Below are 20,696 nucleotides of genomic sequence, written 5' to 3' on the forward strand. Positions count from 1 at the left end.
GAAAGTCCGCATGAAGTGCGCCATTTGGGACAGGGCCTAAGTGTTTCATCAGGTGTGGTCCGCCGAATCAGCGTTTGATTGACACGGTCGGGAACAAACCACACAATCGCACATCTGTATAAAAGTGAAATAAACGCATTTTGACCTCGTGGGTTTTTGTGAGAGGAGTTTGACTTTGAGGTAGCGGATTTTTGGTGATATAGTGACATAGTGCGATTTGATTAGTTATAGGCAATTTAGGCTTACATTTAAATTTACACAACACATTGACTGATGCTAGAGACAGACAGATAGTTACACATTAATAGATACATAGATATACATATAGACAGATTAATAGATAGATACATATAGATAGATTACAGATACATATAAATACATATATTATAGATAGAGACATATATAGATAGATTATAGATACATATATAAATACATATGTTATAGATAGATACATATATAGATACATAGATTATACACAGCAAAATTTCCAGTGTAGTTTAGAGTTGTTTTTGTGGTGTTAATTTTTCAGAGTTAAAAAGTGTTGATTCTGGTGTTGATTTGAATGGCATCAACACTTGCAGAGTAAATCAGTGGTCAGAGTCAGCGTCATTACAGCGAGTTGACATAATTTACACTGGGGATGAGTTGATCCAATTTCCGGTCCTAGCACATTATTTCCTTTTTGTTTAATGGCGGACGACCACGAGGAGAGGATCGCTCAAACAGGTATAATAGTTTATAACCAGTTCATTTTTTACCAATTTTCATGTTTATTTTACATTTCTCACCATTCAGAATAATATTACGTTTTTGAACATTGCCTGAGTAACGTTATTTCCTTTCAGATAACACGACAGACCACCGATTGAATCTCGAGGCCGTTTTGATTGTTCGTTGGCAAACTGAGGTAAGAGTTGCATAGTTTATGTTAGTTAGTTGTTTTAAGCTTAAGTTTTCTTATATTTTAGAGTCAGGGAAAGATAACAGGGGTAGTTCTGTGATTTTGTTAAATGAACACAAATGTACGTAACGTTAGCCCATGTAACTTACGAGTCCACATTTCCCTTCTTAGGGCTCACGTTATTTGTGCTGCCAAATAAGGCACTGTAATGCGTTTTTATCTCCGATATAGTATAACTGTGCATTGTTCCACAAATAATCTCTGACTAACGCGCGAATCTTTATTTATTTAAAAAAAAAAAAGTACGTTGACCTTGAACGCGCAGCTTCGAATGTTATAGGAAGTAGCGATTACTCTTGTCTGCAAGGTAAAATGCAACGGTAAATGATCAGATAAGCAAGAAGCATTTTGCTCAACTTTCTGCCAGCATATGACTGTTTGCTCTGCATGTGTGTTTGACGTGCACGCTTCATCTGTAATCGTATACACTTACATGATAGTAGATATGAATTAATTTGCCGCGAGTTTAGTGCAACATGTGTAGGGTGACAAATGGAGCTTCTCACAACAGTGGCTCGCTTGAACTGCTTTAATATTAACAACGTCATAATCTGCATCTTTCTTGACCAACAGCTTTCATCATGCTGGTAAAAGTTCAGTACCATCAAGGTGTAAAGAAATTTGTGAAATTGCTCAGTGATTGTACATTACAAGATTTTCTCAATGAAGGTAAGTTAAGAAGCGTGTGCTACTTCTTAGAAATGTACTTAGTCATATAGAAATATGCTTGAGGTATATTAACACTTTACAACAAGGTCTCATTTGTTAACATTAATGTTAACTAACATTAATTAACTTTAGTATTAGTTAATAAAAGTAGAACTGTTCGTTCATTTTAGTTCATAGTGCATTCATGTTAACAGATACAATTTTAGATTTTTATAATGTATTAGCAAATGTTGAGATTAAAATTAACAAATGCTGTAGAAGCATTGTTAATTCTTAGTAGCCTACGTTATATTTTTTCCATGCTATTGTTAAAATTACTTTTCAGTTAAGAGCAAGAGAATGAGAACTTACGAGGGTGTATAGTTATTTTTATTTTTGCCCAAAAAATGAAAATGTCAGTAATTATTCACCCTCATGTCGTTCCAAACCTGTAAGACCTTCGTTAATCTTCAGAACACAAATGAAGACATTATTGATGAAATCCAAGAGCTTTCTGAACCATCCATGGGCAGCAATGTAATTACCACCAGGGCTGCACTGCACAGCACTAGGCCTTGAAGTTGCAATGATGTTGCTGCCTATGAATGGTTCAGAAAGCTCTGATTTCATCAAGATATCTCAATCTGTCTTTATGGGTTTGGAAGTAATGAGGGTGATTAATGACATCATTTTTATTTTTGTTAAACTAACCCTTTAATTTGATTTGTGATGTAAAATTCTTGCTTTAGAAGTAAAAAACATTTAGACAAAGCCGTGTTTGATTGAATGCCTTCAGAGAAAACATTAAAATGGTGTTTTGCTTTTCTCTGTCAAGAGTTTTCACCCATAAGATCCTCAACTCCCAGCACATGCACTGACACTCTTTCACACTCTTCAACTGACCATGAGTCGTCGGAGAGAGCAGTGCAAAATCAAACAGCAATGGTCAGCAACAGTTTTAACATGGACGCTGTAAAGGCAAAACGGGTATGTATGCATGTTTTTCATTATGGTTAACTTGTCCACATAATAATTTTCACCATTTTAGTAGTCTTCATGTGTTCATCTGTATTGTGGTCATGTTTAATCAGACTGTCCAAGATGCACTGGGAAAAAAATCTGGTGGTGAGGAAGTGCTTGACGAATACCAGACAACTAAAACTTTAAAGCATCGCACCAGACGTCAGCTTGTTAAAATTGTTGATTGTCACATGACAGAGATTCATGGGTAAGAATTCAATGCACAGATGCAAGAAATACACACAGATGTGTCAATTGATGTAGACAAAGTTAAGTTACCATTAACCATATATATATATATTTATATTGCAGGAGGATCCCCACCCGTAAACAGCGGGAAACTTATGCTTTGGGCATTATTTCTCTCTTTCCTAACCAGAGAGACCCGTTTTCAACAAAGGGCTATGTAAGAATCTTTTGTATAGGTGTATATGAAACAATCATGTTTGACATGATGTTATATACTCCTTTTTTGTGGCATGTAATAACAGTTTCTATGATCTATTTATGTAATGACTACTCAGATTTTGCAAAAAATTCTCGTCTTTTTCACAGGAGCATTTCTACGATCCGGAAAAGGGAACAGGGTTCATCTCCTGGTGCCTTAACTTGTTCGAGGAAGATCCCAAAACGTGTTTGCTTGGAGTTGCTGTCCCATTTCACTCATCTGTCCTGCTGCTGTTGTATCTCCTGCCACCGCCTCCAGAGAGGAAGATGACTAAGATCAGTCCAACAGAGGCTATTGACAGACTTGTGCATTTCCATAAGGTAAACCTCACATTACTGTTGCAAAGTCATTTGTTAATATTTAAATTAAGATTTGGGTTATAAACCCTCAAATGCAGTGGTTTTCATTCATGGTCATTGGGACTGAACACTGCACATTTAGTCTCTCTGACCTGACACACTTAAGGATAGTTTGCTCAAAAAATTCACCCCTCGTTTTGTACTGCTGAACACAAAGGAAGGTATTTTAAAAGAAAGTTTGTAAATGGGGTGCTTTGGGCAGCCATTGACTCTAATAGTATTTTTTTTTTTTTCTACTATGGAAGTCAATGGCTGCCCAAAGCGGCCCGTTTATACAGGTTTGGTACAACCTGAGTATGTGTAAATGACAGGATTTTCATTTTTGGGTGAACTAACCCTTTAGTTAAGTTAATGGAGCTCTTACATAATGAGGTGAAGATCTAAAACAGGTTTGTTGAATAAGGGATTCCTTTTTATGACATTATCCTTTCACTGTAATACACAAAGCATGATACCAACTGGTTTTGTCAGGCACATATTATGTTAACCCCCTGAGGTCGACGGTATCGCCGGCGATACCAGCTCGCTTTTTTTCAGTTCAGTTCAAAAGAAATTAATTTTGCTCTGTGGACTTTGATATTACAAGCAAGTTTCATACATCAATCGATTCTGTTAAATGTGTATTATTTTTGTGTATACTCACAATAAAAACAAAGTGTTGTGCTTTTTGCCAAATAAAGAAAAATAAACGTGATGCGAGTTCTGCCTTCTCTGTGTCAGTGAAGACCATTCTGAAACGCGTCCGAAAATGAACAATAACTCAGCGAATACTCAGTCAAACAGGCAAACAGACATACAGGCATGAAGCTTGAATTCTCTTCTCCTAAATGAAGTCATTTATATAAAAAACAAATATTCTCATCTTGTGAAATCTGTATTAAAAGAGAGCGATTCCAGTCGACCTCATTACAAGTAATTCAAATGTAATGTGACTCCGCCTACGGAGAGCGCGCGCTATTCAAACGCAAATGAATGAGGCAATCTGCGCAATCCTGTGAACGTCCCCATATCAGCTCGAGAAACACAAGTTTATTCAGATCATTACTTTAACAGCGCTGTGAGGAATAACAATAATGAAAAAAGTACCTCAGAAGTGCGGGTATATCGAGGAGCGAGCTGAGGAATACTGTAAGTTTTTTTTCTTCTCACGTGAATCGGGTTTCTGTTTATGAATGAATGAACGGCAGAGATGCGCGCTGTTTACCACAGCTCGCAAAAAGACAGTTTACATTTAAATTGCGTCTCTGTGTGAATGAATGATGATGTTTTAGCAAACTGTATTGACGTACTGAGTTGAGTAAAAATCGACAGAAATAAATATGTAGGCTATTTGTAAGCAACGCTTTAAACTGAAAATTAACATTTATATGCCCTTATATTTCTTAAAAACAACGTTACAGTCAGGCGTTTCTGTTTGTGTATGAATTTTTCGGTTTTAGCAAACTGTATTGCTACACTCAGTAAATATCGACTAAAATATGTTGAAATAAAATGTATTTGTATAAGCAACGTATTAAACTGCAAATTAACATTTATATTTCTTATAATAAAAATGAAAGACCTATACAGACATATGAAAGACAACATTTCGTTGATTAGTTTTGGATAGATTATACATTTTTAATGTAAAATATCTGCCACCTCAAATAAGCTTTCAAATAAGTTTGCCAATATTTGCTTATGTTAAATAATATGTTTTGTCAAAAATAAAGTTATCAAATAATCAATCAAATCCTTAACTTTGAAATATGTATGATAAAATGTATACTTTAGTTTTTACAAAGAAACATTACACTTTCTTTGTAATTGTAACCTTTTTATTAAAAAAATATATTTACAAGGTAGATGTAAACAAACTATTAAAAGGTAAATATAAGCCTTTTCTTTTATACTTTTATACTTTTATTGTGTTTTATTATTGACAAATTTGGGGAGAGGATAAATATTCCAAAACTGAAAAAACAGTATGAGAATTAACTGCACAATTACTAGACATGTTTTCCTTGGATATTATAGGCCAAATTGCAAGCACAATATGTGGAAAAATAAAAAAGAATTGAGATGCTTCCAACTGTTGCTCTTGCATTCTTATGGCTCAGTGACTCACCTGAATGAATGGCTAATTAAGTATGCGGGCCCCATTGTCTCCTCAGGTGTGAAGCACTATATATGCATGACCGTAGACGCCCACTCCGCATATTGGCTTTCCAAACAGAAAGTGCTTTGCAAAATTCAAATCAATGTATTGTGTTATGTGAATGATAAGGCAGGGTGATTTTCACTTCATTTTGAAGAAAAAACACTAGGCAATGACATATTTTAGACAAAAGTCTTATTGGCACATATTTAGAATGTGTTTTATGGCCTTATTTCAGAAACTTTAGTTTTTAGTTTTTTCAATAACCATGCATAAACATTATTCTCTCAAAAATGCACACATGTACATTCTTGTTGCTCACATTTCATGGTAGCCCTGTTTGTGCTAAATAGTGTGTAATTTTTTTATGCCATTAATATGTTTATAAGCAACTGAAAAAAGCAAAAATGTCAGGGCATGTCAGAACATCTCAAGGACCCCAAAAACACCTTAGACCCCAGAGGGTTAAGGTTTGTCATAGTTTTTTTTTATTTTTATTTTTTTTATTGATTTTAATTCTATTATTTGTTCATTTGAATGTGATCAAGTTAAGAGCACCAGGTTTAATGCATTTATCATTTCACCTAGTAATTCGGTTTTTTTTTTTCTTGTTTAATATTTTTTTTTACAGTCCTGCACCAGTATTGAAGGCCATCTCAGTGTGAGGGAGGGCCACCAGCCATTTCTACTTGGATCAGGAAGGATCAAAGGGCAGGATCGACCACTTTTACGTCATTGTGGACAAGTGCCTTATCCATTGCTGTGAAACCAACTTCTTGAGTGCCTTTGAAATTTTGAAAGTTCACTGTCTTCAACTTGTTCTACGCGGAAGCCCTGGTCAACTTTACCTTCCTGCAGACCACACATTATGGTGCATTATCCAGCCTGTGTTCGCAAAATTGAACCGTAAGTGCAAGTTTTGAGCAAGTTTAAGAATACACTAAAGAATTTCAAAAACATCCCCAAATCTGTCAAAGTCATCAGCTGTCAATCTTTGGGAAACAACACCATTGAGTCAAGTTGAGTGTGGACCAATGAAAACATTTGTTGGAATGCTGTTGACAATGGTGAAAAGTTGGCAGGAATGCAACAGAATCCCAAACAGACAAGCATTCATTTCATGGACTTGGTCTAAATAGATGAGACAGAATATAGACAAGACCTCAATGCAATGTGAGAATGACATTCCTGTTTTCAGTCAGATTCTGAAGTTACTTTTCATTGGCAGCACTGTGTATTTTATTGTCGATAAACTTTTCACAAAACATTTTTCAGAACGTCATGCATTTAAAGTACAGAGATATTGTGAGTTGGGTGAACTTGTAAAAGCCAACAGCTTGAAGTTCTGCAGGCCTTTTGATCTGCAGTGTATATGGGTTAGATGATGGTGAAAATATTGTACTTTTGTGTTGGTATAATTGTTACATCTGTTGAAAATAAAATTTCATGCTGATACAGCCTGTTGACTTATTTAATTGAAGGCACAGATTTTTTGTGAAATTTAATTACCTTAATCAGGGTTTTGTATGAACACTGTATTAGTGTGGAAATAAATCTCTTGGTGTTAAGATATTGAGACACCTAGTGTAGTTTCAACACTATCAGTGTAAATGAGGTAGGGGAACACTAATGGTGTTAATGGTGAACACTAATGGTGTTAACGGTGAACACTTACAGTGTTGTTTTTACACTAAGCAAGTGTAAAAAAAGTAACACTATTTAAAGTGTTAGTTTAACTCTATTTAGTGTGGACCTATATAAACCCCGAAAAAGTGTTAATTTTCTCACTATGAGTGTTAATTTAACACTTTCAAATTTGCTGTGTAGATACATATCTAGATACATAGATAGATTTATATAGATAGATAGATAGATTTGGATAGATAGATAAAATGGAGGCTCCCCAGAAGAGATGCCGTACATCTGTGGTGTGGGAGCATTTCCATTTAGAAACCCCAAATAAAGTGAGATGTGTGTATTGTGATCGGTATCTAGCCTACTGCAACAATACATCATCCATGATGCGCCATTTGAGGAGCACTCATCCTGCCATTTTGCAGGGTGCAGAGGATGGCATTCCCCCTGTAGGCTACCTAGGCCTGCTACTGACACTGTTGGGCCATCTATGCAATGTATGCATTGTTTGAAATATAATTATAATTGAAATATAATTACAACCTTTTGGGAAACTGTTTATAAAGTCCATAGCCCAATGCCCTACAACCTAATGTCCCAATCACAACTGCCAATCATGTTAAAAATAGCTTCAATGTGAATATAATATAATATAATATTGTGTGAATATACATTTTATAGGTCTACATATGAGTACCCAATATACTGCAGCTGATGCCACAGTGGAAGTGAAAAAATACATCAACGATGCATATTTGCCCAGAACTCATGATCCCAAACTTACTGGAAAGAGAGAGCAGTAATCTTTCCTCATTTGTATGTCCTTGCTAAAAAATATCTTTGCATGCCAGCAACAAGTGTCCCTTGTGAGAGGATTTTTTCAAAGGCTGGAGAAATTATCTGTAAAAAAAGTAGGCTAAGTCCTTCCACAGCAGAGAAATTAATATTTTTTGAATAAAAATCTCTAAAAAAGTGAGACATTGTGGCTTGATTTATTTTATTAATATTCATTTTTCATGACCAAAATAACATTATGCACAGTGAGGAGCCTATAGGTTACAAGCTTCACATATTAGAAAATTATAATAATAATAAAAAAAAAATTTTTTTTAATGGCTCGTCAAGGTTGTTTCAGATCAACACCTGCAAGTGACCACTAGGCGTCACCGTTGAGACGGGTGTCGGATTGATTCGAAGCCTCGAAACAATATGGCACATTTGGTTCAACTGTTTCATTTGCTTCACGAGGCCTCGATCTGGCCATCACTAAGAAAACCAGGAGAATGCTCAGAAATGCAGTGTAACACTTAAACAAGACTTTGCGGTGAGTGAGTGAATGAATGAACATGGTATAAATAGACTGAGACTAACAGGATGATGAGACACAGGTGAATGCAATCAGTGAATGAGGTACAGGTGAATGTGATCAGTGATAAGTGATGATGAGTCCGGACAGTGAGTTATGGGAAATGTAGTTTGTGAGTGATAATAGTATTATGTGGAGTGCCCTCTGGTGGCTCTCAAGGGCACTCCAGCTGGTGACCGTTACAACATTACTCTCCTAATGCAGTATCAAGCAAAGCATGCTGGGGACTATATTCCCTGGCCAGTTAATTATGCCAACAAAAAGGATTAATGTAGTCACAACATTTTACATAATGTAAGTGAATGAACAAATTTAAATTTAAATAGCTCTCCTGTAGCTCAAACATCAGAATGTTGGCTTGGCGCTTGCAACGCTGAGGTCATGGGTTTGATTCCCAGGGAAAGCAAGAACTGATAAGAATGTAAATGTGTACCCTGAAAAATGTGTCATGTCAAGTCATTTTAGCATGATGCTCATTTAAACAAACTGATAAAGCAGCAAAAATCCTAGTTTTCAGTGTATTGTATCTGTGTAGTTTATCAATGATGCATGACCAGTAGTCTTGCCAGTTTGAAGAATTCAGAACTGTTCCTGTTCTTGCGCTGGTTTTAGTTTTAATTGATTGATTCAGTGACCTTATTTATTACTCTGTGAAGCAGGTTTATCTAGAGAGGAAGTCAGACTGTGAGGTTCATCATAGCAGCAGGAAGAAACTCTTCACCTACAAACTAAACACACATGAAACAAATGGCCACTGTCATATCAAAGCATGTTTCTAAAGAAAACAGACCGCAGCAGTTTCAGTTTGAGATGCAAGAGTCAGACCTCAATGAGACTGACAATGAGAGATGGTCACACGGTTTGAACTGTTTAGTTTTTTTTTTTTTTTCATATACACAATAAATGATAATTTAGTTGAATTATAAAACTATTTTGAAGTTCTTAATCCAAGAGATTCAAACAACGTTCTTTTAATTGTTTCACTACCTTATCAATGTTAAATGAGAAAAAAAATGTCCCACTATTAAAACAGTTAGGCCATGTTTCACAGACAGGGTTTAGATAAAGCCAGGATTAGACCTTTGTGCAATTAGGACATTTAAGTAGCTTTTATAAACATGCCTTAAAAGCATCACTGGTTTGCATCTTGAGACAAAACAATGGCACTGATATATAACAGCTCAAACATACATTTTAGTCTGGGACTAGACTTAAAGGGATAGCTTGGCCAAAAATGATATTAAACATATGATTTACTCACCCTCAAGCCGTTCGAGATGCATATGTCAATCATTTTTCAGACGAACACAGATAACTTGACATTATAACCACTGAAGGATCTAAGACATTTTCTAAAATAACTGAAAATGTGTTCGTCTGAAAAATGATTGACATATGCATCTCGAACGGCTTGAGGCTGAGTAAATCATGGGTTTAATATCATTTTTGGCCGAACTATCCCTTTAAGCCTGTGAAACCAGGGATTAAAGTCGTAATTAGATCTAGAAATAAACTTTTTCTTAATGCAACTAGAGGCTGTATAACATGCGTTCAGGTTTTGTATGAACTAGGAGGGTCAGACTCGTTGTGGGAGGATTCACACAGATGAGTGTTTTCAGCAGAAAGTTTTATTAGATCAGACACTGAACGGGTGAAGAAAATGTTCCACATGTTTGTTTTGTTCTGTTTTTTCTGGTGCCGTCTGACTGGTGAGTTATAAAAGCATTTTTATGACTTGATATTTCAGAACAGCGTATACCGTATATTCGCTGTTGTCTCTGTTTGCCTGAGAATTTTAAAATTGTGATTTACAGGCCTTAAAAATCTATTAAACTGTTAAAAGTCAGGGAAAATAATGGAAATTACTATACTGAATAATACTGATTTCCAAAACTTTTTCTGGGTTAAATATATTAATTTCAATGATTGTTACTGAACATATAAAATACAAATAGTATTACAGTATAGTATAAAAACTAAAACTATGACCATGAGCGTAGATATTTCACAATGGTTACCAACTTTGCTATTAATAAATTACTTAATTGTTCATGTCATCATAACAGGTGAAGACACTTCGCCATCTGATTTCAATAAACATTACAGAATGAGGTTTTTATATCTGAACTTCTCATACATTCTTACAACGCAAACGTCCGAAGAATGTAAATGGTTATTTTTTTAAAGTCAGGAATTGTTCCAGCTTATTAAAGGTAAGCGAGCAACATAAGCCTTCTGCAAATGTCAAACTGTTCTTTCTGAAAATTATATGCTTAACTTATTTCACCTTGTAGCCTAAGGGTTATGTAATTATGTTATGTGTCAGATAATATTGCTTTTTTTTTTTTTTTTAGTATTTAAAAGTTTAAAAGTTGATTTCAATCATTCACGGGCTAAATATCGCTTCCTGTGAATGGACATAAATCCATGAAATATTATTTCCAATCATACTGTCCCTCTGAGCAAGATTCTGTATGATATACAGTTTCTGCTAATAATCCCATGTTTAATATTTCTTAAATTATTACATACAGAAATTTTGTTACGTTACATCTGTCGGCAGTGTGCATCTCACTTATCCAGGGCAAATTAACCAAACATTACAGACATGAAAGTAATCTTGTCCGAACAAGTTTTAACTTTACACTTAACTTTGACTAGGCGTAAGATTTACTCTCAGATGTGTGATACTCCTAGATGGTGCAACAGGTATTAGTTCTATACAGGACTTGAGGTGTATTTTATGTCCAGACTAGTCTTATTTTGGGTGTACCGTTAGTTGGTGCAACCGACCTCTGGTCTGTAAATCATCAGAAGAAGCATTAATCTGATCCTGTTCATGTTCTCCAGGAGTGTTTGCTGCTGAAACAAATGAAATAACGTCAGTGTCAGTGATGGAGGGAGATTCTGTCACTCTAAACTCTAATCTTACTGAAATGATGGATGATGATCTGATTCTGTGGAGGTTTGGAGATGAAAACACTTTAATAGCTGAAATCGATGTACTGGCCGACAGCATCACTGTATATGATGATGTTCTTGATGGGAGATTCAGAGACAGACTGAAGCTGGATGATCAAACTGGATCTCTGACAATCATGAACACCAGAACTGACCATGCTGGAGATTATAAACTATATGGAGCGAAACTGTCAATAAAAACATTCAGTGTTTCTGTCTATGGTGAGTAGAGATCATATGTCTCGTCCTTCACAACTGAAACACTGAGTTTTCAATCGGCCCCATTCAGCGCCTCACTGTAACAGATTTTTGCTTTTCTGGTGGAAATAATTTTTGGGGGGCAATCAAAATTATGCCAAAAGTACATTGGATGGGCTTAACTTGTAGTGAACTCTGGATATTTCTTTAAATGTTTACATACTGAAATGTTGAATCATTTTATTGTTACAGCGAGTCACATAAAGACTTGCTGATTATCAACGCAGAACACCGAAAATAAGATTGTTCAGATTTACCCACATCTCTCTTTATTCTCTCATGTTTTCCAGTTCGTCTGCCTGTTCCTGTCATCAGCAGTAACTCTTCACAATGTTCTTCATCATCATCTTCATCAAATTGTTCATTGGTGTGTTCATCAGTGTTGAATGTGAGTGATGCGACTCTCTCCTGGTACGCAGGAATCAGTGTATTGTCCAGCATCAGTGTGTGTGATCTCAGCATCAGTCTCTCTCTACCTCTGGAGGTGGAATATCAGGATAAAAACACCTACAGCTGTGTGCTGAACAATCCCATCAGCAACCAGACCACACATCTGGACATCAACACACTCTGTCACACATGTGCAGGTACCACAGCACTGATGATATATGTGTGTATTTACTGACCTGATCTCTGTCTTCTGTTGGAGATCAGACTGATGTGTTCACTTACACTAATGTCTCTCTGTTCCTCTCCTTCAGTTCCTCCAGTCTCAGTGTCTCTGATAGTGATGATCTCTGCTGGATCTCTGATGATTGTTGTTATAGTCGTGATCTTCTGCATCTGCAAGAAATATAGAAAAACAGGTCAGGAGAGCAACAATTTATCTGTGCACATCTTTATCTCTTATCATAAATTTCTAAATAATAATAAAAACAGTCCTAACATGTCTGTCATAACTCTTACTGCAGTTGAGACCCAGGAGGAAGACAGAACTGATCAACCAACAACACGACAAAAGGTAAGAAGTTGCAGTCAGTTAGTGGGATTGAAGTTTGATGATTGAAGTTTGCAGCATCAGACAGTCAGTAAACAGACGTTTGTGGTTTTACTCATTACCTTAAAAAAAATCATTCGTTTTTTTTTTAATAATTTTTGAAAACAATTTCTATTTCTATTTTTGCTCATTATGTGATCTGTGGCCTAAATTATATTTTGCTTAAAATCATATGTAGCTAATGTGGTTTGCAATTTTAAATAGCCTAACCCATACAAAATCAGCGTTTATACCATTAGATTGTCTTTGGACAGAAAGTAGGACACAGAGTTATTAACTGTCCTCGATCTGCAGCGTCTCTGCGGTTCATCATTATCTGAGCTGATGCAGCTTTAGCAGTCATTGGTTGCTTTGTAGACTTGATGCAACAAGTGTCTCTGCTGTTGCTTTAGTGTGAAAGACAGTCATTCTCAGCACAGGCTGTCATGAGCAATCCTGCAGAACTTAATCTGTTTGATGATTTAACGGTTTGAAAAGTCATGATTGACTAATTAGGGCCCAAGCCCTGAAAGTGCGAAGGCCCTATTGTTTCCGTAAGGATTATTAGGGCCCAAGCCCTGAAAGGGTTTTTTTTGGCTTTTTGCCACTTTTGGGGCCCTTAACATGCTCAAAAACTCTTGAAATTTTGCACACACGTCAGAACCTGCGGCCATCAGGGCCGGGCTGAAGCGTGGCAGTGGGGCTCGACAGCGCCCCCTGGAATGGGGTCCGAAAACTTGGTCCATAAATCAAACACGCTTGCATGTAATAATATGAAACTCAGTACACATATAGATCTCATCGGGCCGAACAACTTTCGTGCTCTAAGTTTTACAAAAGCCCAACAGGAAGTCGGTTATTATACGTTGTTTGGAAAACGCATACAATGGAATGTGAAATACTCCTCCTAGGGATTTCATCCGATCGCCACCAAACTCGGTGAGAATAAAGTCAAGACATTGAGGATGAATTCTTGCGAACAGATTTTTGATATCTCGAACGGTTTGGCCGTGGCGAGGAAACGAATTTATGGCGAATAATGGGACACAGGAAGTGTGTTATAACTTCTGCATACATTATCTGATCTTGCTGAAACTTCAGCAGTGTTTTCGTTGTAAGAGGCCGATCACATGGATGTGACCTTTGTGAGTCAAAGTTATAGCGCCACCAACTGGCAACAGGAAGTGTGTCACTTTCAAAATGCTTTGAAATCACTTTCTTATTTTTACCCGATTTGCTTAAAACTTTATGTGTATAATGTAGACACACGGCAGATGTAGACCTGTGAAAGGATTTTTGATATCTTTAATACTGTTGCCATGGCAACGCTTCAAACTTTAATATTCTTTTTTGATGCTTTTGAGACTCTTAACATACTTGAAATTGCATGAAACTCGACAGACACATCACATTTATAAGCCCGTAGACATGTGCAAAGTTTCAGAAACGGGCGTGGTGAGGGGCTCAGTAGCGCCACCTTTAGTCATAAGTGGGGGGGTTAGTTTTATCAACAGCAACAAAACTTGGTATGTGTATTGTTCTCATCAAGACGGACAACTTTCTAATTTACATTAACCATCTCGGACCAACAGGAAGAGAGATATTTTGGTTTGAATGTGGATTTTCTGAAGAATTTTCTCTCCCTCTCTCTGTGTCTATGTGTGTGTGAGGGGGGGGGGGGAGGGATTTGACTATTGCTTTTATATTGTTAATCAAGGTTTCAGGGGCTTTTGGGGTCCTTAACGTGCTCAAAAACTCTTGAAACTTTACACACATGTCAGAACCCACGGCCATCAGGGCCGGGCTGAAGCTGGTACCCGGGCGTGGCTGGGGGGCTCAACAGCGCCCCCTTGAACGGGGTTCTAAAACTTGGTCCATATATCAAACATGCTTGCATGAATTAATATGAAACTCGGTACACATATAGATCTCATCGTGCCGAACAACTTTTCCCTGGTCAAGTTTTACGCCAGCCCAACAGGAAGTCGGCTATTATGGGTTGTTTGGAAAACACTTGCTGTGGAATGTGAAATACTCCTCCTAGAAAATTCACTGTGTCCCCTCTAAACTCGGTGTGCATGTAGTCAAGACTTTGAGGATGCTAAATTGCGGACGGATTTTTGATATCTCGAACGGTTTGGCCGTGGCGAGGAATCGAATTTATGGCGAGAAAAGAGAAACGTGAAGTGGAATAACTTCGGCATACATTAACTGATCTTGATGAAACTTCAGCAGTGTGTTCGTGGTAAGAGGCCGATCAGATGTATGTAGCTATTGTGATTCAAAGTTATAGCGCCACTAACTGGCAGCAGGAAGTGTGTCACTTTCAACATGCTTTTGACAAAAGTGGGGGGGTTAGTTTTAACTACAGTAAAAAAAAAACTCAGTTCATATATTGATCTCATCGACCCGGACAACTTTCTAATTTAAAGTCATTAGCTCTGACCATCAGGAAGTCAGATATTTTGGTCTGAATGTGGATTTTTTTGCAAAATCAGCCTCTGAATTTTTAGCCACCTTTATCTAAGTGGTTTATTTTATTCCCACCAAACTTTTTCAACATGATAAAAATATATTAATGATGTTAAATTGTGAACGGATAATAAATATCTCAAACGGTTTTGCAATGGCGAGGGATTAAAGTATTGTCTAAAAAGGAAACACTAAAAGGTTCATATATTCTAAAAATTTAATTATAAACCATTTATTACTATATAAAAGTATACAAATATCAGAACTTAACTCATTTTATTCTTTTTTTTTTCAATTTAAGAATGAAGTTTAAGTTTAAAAACTGCCAGAATGGTTGTTTAGTCTACTCTAAACAATAAATAAATAAAGTCAAACATAGTGCTATACTGCCCTCTTGTGTTCAAAATCAGGTAGGCCTATTATATCTATATAAAAATATACTAGGTATGTGACGGTAAGAATATTTTACCACCGGTTAACTGACGTGTGACACCGCTGGGGGCTTTTTAATCGCTAACTTAAAAACGAAAGTAAAATATGTTCGTCCGCACGGACATTGATAATGGTGCGGAGCAGAGCGAGCATTTTCAATAAATTCCTATGGAAGGAGGAATGACCTAAAAAACGTTGACTCTGTTCTGCTCGTTCCTCGCTGAGGACGCGCACCATTATGAATGCCTGTGCAGTCATGAGCATTTTAGTTTAATTTTCGGGGAGGATTGCTTGAATGTATTTAAAAAAAGCACAATGTTGTGTTTTATTGCTACTGTACAAAAATATAAGTTAACACTTTGAAGTTTGAATGATGTTCTGAACAAAATGACAGAGTATGTTTTTATGTGTCCACTGTTTAATCGCGCCCTCGTTTTAGAGATTCCCACGTTATTTTTTCATTAAGTTTTTTCATTGTTCTTATCAGGTCAGGCAAGTAAAACTATCTGTGTCTTATCCATTACATTTTTATATAATATATATACACTACTGTTCAAAAATTTGGGGTCAGTAAGATTTTTAAGCGGTTTCTTCTGCTCACCAAGGCTGCATTTATTTGATTAAAAATACAAACAAAAACAGTAATATTGTAAAATAGTATTCCAATTTAAAACAGCTGCTTTCTATTTTAATATATTTTAAACTGTTATTTATTCCTGTGATCAAAGCTGAGTTTTCAGCATCATTACTCCAGTCGTCACTGTCACATGATCCTTCAGAAATTATTCTAATATGATGATTGATGCTCAAGAAACATTCATTATTAATTTGGGGGGTGGTGTGGTGCAGTGGATAAGACACATGCCTTTGGTGTGAGAGACCCGGGTTCGAATCCACTGTGAGACACCAATGTGTCCCTGAGCAAGACACTTAACCCCTAGTTGCTCCAGAGGCGTGCGACCTCTGACATATATAGCAATTGTAAGTCGCTTTGGATAAAAGCGTCAGCTAAATGAATAAATGTAAATGTAAATGTAAATTAATTTAAATGTCGAAAACAGTTGTGTACAGTCTTTGATGAATAGAAAGTTCAAAAGAACAGCATTTATCTGAAATCTAAAGCTTTTGTAACATTAAACACTACCGTTCAGAAGTTTGGGGTCAGTAATAATTTTAATTTTATTTTTGGGGGAAAGAAATAAAATAAATCAATACTTTTATTAATCGAGAATGAGTTAAACTGATCAAAAGTTACAGTACAGACATTTAAAATGTTAAAAAAAATTATATTTGAAATAAATGCTGTTCTTTTGAACATTACATTCATCAACGCATTTTGAAAAAAAATCTGTACACAACTGTTTTCAACATTGAAAATAATAATTAATATTTATTGACCATCAATCACCATATTAGAATGATTTCTGAAGGATCATGTGACACTGAAGATGGGAGTAATGATGCTGAAAACTCAGCTTTGATCACATAAATTAATTACAGTGTAAAATATTTTAAAATAGAAAACAGCTGTTTTAAATTGGAATAATATTTCACAATATTACTGTTTTTGTTTGTATTTTTAATCAAATAAATGCAGCCTTGGTGAGCAGAAGAGACTTCTCCTAAAAACATTAAAAATCTTCCTGACCCCAAACTTTTGAACGGTATATATATATATATATATACACATATTATATATATATGTTTGTATAATATATATATATATATATATATATATATATATATATATATATATATATATATATATATATATATATATATATATATATAGCTGCGAGCAGCGATGGAGGGCCTAAGCCGGCGGTACCGCCACCCCGGTGCCTTTAGGTAACTAAAGGCACCGGGGTTGCGGTGCCACCGGCTTGGGCCCGTAATCGCTGCTCGCAGCTATATTTTCCTCTTGTTGCTTCATGTTAGCATCTGTTCTGTACAGTAGTTTTTCAAAACAAAGATTAAGCTTTGCACAGTGAAACCTCAGTTGGTCTTTATTCATTTTCTACTGTATCAGCAATGTTCTTGATTGAATATATTTTTCCTTGCAGAAATCAAAGACTGATGCTGTGTATGAAAATATTCCCAAAAAACGATGATCAAATACATTTTTTTTATTGTATTGTTTAAAATGTTGTTGCTCTGTATTAATTTAATATAGTGGTGCTCTAATAGCATCCAGAAAAAAAAAATCTCACTGTAAAAAATTTGCTGTAGTTTTGCAGCTGTTTGCCAGTAACTTACTGTAGATTTAAATTTATGTTATTTACTGGCAACAGTTTGTTCAAAGTTAAATGAATATTAAACATTAACAAGTCTTTGTCTTTAAAGAATAAAATTATAAAATAACAATCTAATGCAAAGCATTCTGGGAACCAGAAATCTTCATCAACCTTTTTCTGTTTTTTTCCTTCAGATTTTGGTTCCCAGAATGCTTTGCATGAGGATGTTATTTTAGTTTTATTCTGTAAAGATAAAGACTTGTTAATGTTTAATGTTCATTTAATTTTGAACAAATTGTTGCCAGTAAATAACATAAATTTAAATCTACAGTAAGTTACTGGCAAGTAGCTGCCAGTAATACTGTAATTTCTACAGATTTTTCTAACAGTGCTGTTTTATCTTACCATACCTAAATTAACCTTTCATTATTAAACATTGATCCCCCACACTTCACTGTTTGTTTTTTAAATCAATTATTTAATTTTACAATATCACACAGATGGTATATGCTGGATATTTTTACAAATGTTGTTGCACAAGCACATCATTGCATAGTATCCAAAGCAGAAAATCACATTTCTTTAATAATAGTTAAGACACCTGATCATTGCGCTGCCCCCTGTTGCCCTTAACAATAACTCAATAAACAGAGCAATTCCAAGAGGGTCCTCACACCATCAGTGCTCGGGCCCTAATTAAACATAGATTACATATTACATTTTATTATGTCAGCTCTGACTTAACATGTAATGCTAGCCATTCCGTGATAGTAGTAAACCACAAAACCAGCTCATATTCCTGCTATAGGTTTCAATGTTATAGTTTAATGATCAAAAATCCCAGTGGACATACAGCAGAATCATTATGGGAACTTTCACTTAATATTCAGAGATGGACTGATGAAATGGTCCCTCAAAAGTTGCTTTGTAACAGTTTTATCGATTATCTGTATAATTATAGTGCAAAACATAGCTGTAAATTACTCATCTAGATGTCTCTCTCTCTTTACTTCTGTACAAACAAGTGGTTTGATCTGATACGATTCTGCATGAACATGTGGAATTACTGTGTGTTGATGTCAGTTGTGAGTGTGTATTTCAGTTCTTCTCCATCTTCCTCACATCAAATACAAGAACGTCACTGTAAAAAAACTAATCAGCAATGCTTACAAAATGCAGAATGATACACTTTACAATTTTTTGTAACAAAAAAAAATCACTTTTACACATTTCAACATGTATGAATATGAAATCTAATGTGTAATAACAATATTGTTTTACCATGAACATCATTCAGATGCTTAACACAGCAGTAACGGAGTATATATAACAATACAATACACAATACATAAACACATATTTGCCATTTTTGTACCTGCAACAATTCATGTCTTTCAGTGCATTTTTTACAGGTTCACTTCCTGAGATTCAGAGTTTGATCAAGGACACAATGATAATGATAATGACACAATGATTCACGGATCAACTCTTGCTGGATTTGAACTGCCTTTTTTAACCACAAAACTTAACCAGACATTCGATCGGCGTGGAGTGTGAAATGTATATATTTTTTTTTTCAATAATTCCTGGTAAAAACTCCAGTTTATAGTTAACAAAGCAGGTTTGTTGGTTAAATGAAAAAATTTCAACATACTGGTGCCATTTTATCATTCAATCATTATGAAAATGTTACTTTTGAATGTTCTCTCAACAAGCAGAAACATTTAACAAGTAGCAACATTAGAATGAATTTGAAAGAATGAGGAGAGATCACCTGATATGATTGTAAAGCGCTTTGGGTGTACAGTAGTACATATGAAAGCGCTATATCACTCTTCTATTCTATTCTATTTTTTTACATTTAACAACAAAAAAAGTCAGACTAAATTGTTTCAGGAAAAAAGTTCCATTAATGTAAAAATAAAGTTTTTGTGCTAACATTTGAGAACAATCATTCTATTGCCATTACTGGAATAACCCTGAGAGAACCTCTCCAGAACATTAGCAGAGTTCTGAGATCAACATTCCCTGATAGAAGGGGCTTTCGCACCGGATTTTGGCGTGTTCGCACCGCAGGAACTAAGAACTGTTTTAGGAACTCCTTTTGGTGGAACTAATTTAGCTCCTACTTTAAAGTAGGGTCTAAACCAGCACTATAGACGGGCTTCTTGTATACAAATAATACTGGATGCGCGCACATTCAGGTGGCAAAACCGCTAACAGGTGTTATGCTGAGTGAGGCAACAGTCATTTATGCTGAGAAAAGAGCTGGATGCAAATCTCTGAAGGAAGCCTACAACATCTGTTCTGCCCAATTATTGATCACCATTAATGAAGCCCACAAAGAATATTATATCGTTTTTAGAACTCGGCTTAACACCTGTAGAAGATTGCAACGTTAATCAACCATTGTAATTAATAAAGATGTTGTTATTGTTTGAGAATTCTTGTTGACTCAATAATAAACTGCAATTTTAGGTTGTGTTTTATTATACATTATGCAAAACGTTAGCTAACAACAGTTGACTAGTAGGCTAAGCTATAACGTTAGTCATCAGGTCTCTGGATGAACTAAGTTTGCTAATTATAAAAACATGACATGAATTTATTAACCCTATGAATTTATGAAATTACCTGGTTTTGTTGGTTGTGGAGCCTTTCTATCTTAAATGTTTACGACAAGGCTGTACTGTTTACTTGATACTGTAAACACAGCGTGACAGCTAGGTATGTGACAGTGAGAAAATAGCTAGCATCAATTACTTTGGAAGTCTAGGTAGCGCAGACTC

This window comes from Scardinius erythrophthalmus (genome assembly GCF_964197995.2).
Source record: "Scardinius erythrophthalmus genome assembly, chromosome: 14".
NCBI lineage: Eukaryota > Metazoa > Chordata > Actinopteri > Cypriniformes > Leuciscidae > Scardinius > Scardinius erythrophthalmus.